The 849-nt window shown below is 56.8% G+C and overlaps 1 protein-coding gene across 1 annotated transcript in view; it reads left to right on the top strand.

Moving 5' to 3' along the window:
• The window catches only part of UNC45A (unc-45 homolog A (C. elegans)), a 16904-nt gene that overhangs the window by 11784 nt on the left and 4271 nt on the right, over nt 1-849 (top strand). The gene's annotated exons all lie outside the window — the stretch shown is intronic.

Here is an 849-nt window from a genome sequence, read left to right as displayed (position 1 = left end):
GAGGGAAACATGGGAGGGACTGTGGGCGATGCAGATGAGAGGAAGTCGGGGCGGGGGGTCACCTCAGGGTCTGAGCCCTCCCCGCTAGTTTGCAGGCTTAAGGCAAACTGGTTCAAGTCTGCAGTGATGATTGGTCAACACAGTAAAATAATAAAGTGATTACATGACCAGTAAACTGACTAGTAAACACACCACTCATTACTTCATGATCCTGTTGTTCTTATATGCTGTTGCACATAACTACTGAGCTACAATTAATAACTCTTAAGTAATCTTGATTACATACAACAGCTGTCAAGTTACAGCCCTTTCTCCTCGTCCTGCGCTGCCCGGGGTGCGGGCGCGAGTCGGTCCCTCCTCGCCTTGCCACAGTGCTTGGTGCTAGGCGTGGGGGTGCGCGGGGGGCTGTGGGGGCTCAGGGGAGGGGAATGGGGTGCAACGGGCACAGAGGTGTTGGGGTGCAAGCCCATCCCTCCTTCCCTCCGGCATCGCTTGGTGTTAGGATGCCAGTCCGTCTTGGCTCAGCTCTCCCACGCCCGCCCTGTGATGGAGGGGCCGGCAGGTCGTCCCTGATACTTTTCTGTTTGTCCCAGTTCTGCCACTCGTACCCAAATTTGACATTTCTCACACTATCACTAAGCAATCTCAGCCTCCTATGTCACTGCTGATGTACCTGGTGCATTGTCCCCAGAGGGTGCTCCCAGCCCCCCCGGCTGCCTATGTCCCCCCGCTGCACGAAGTTCACCCCCTGTGCAGACAGGTTCTGTCACTCGCCCCAGATAGGACCCGCTGAGCAGCAGCATGGCCCCCCAGTGCAGGCAGCGTGGGTCATGGCTTCTGGGGGGGTGT

The sequence above is a fragment of the Charadrius vociferus genome, unplaced genomic scaffold (assembly GCF_000708025.1).
Source record: "Charadrius vociferus isolate BGI_N301 unplaced genomic scaffold, ASM70802v2 scaffold1324, whole genome shotgun sequence".
Classification (NCBI taxonomy): domain Eukaryota; kingdom Metazoa; phylum Chordata; class Aves; order Charadriiformes; family Charadriidae; genus Charadrius; species Charadrius vociferus.
Note: the sequence above shows the minus strand (reverse complement) of the source record. Positions and strands in the feature narration are given on the sequence as shown.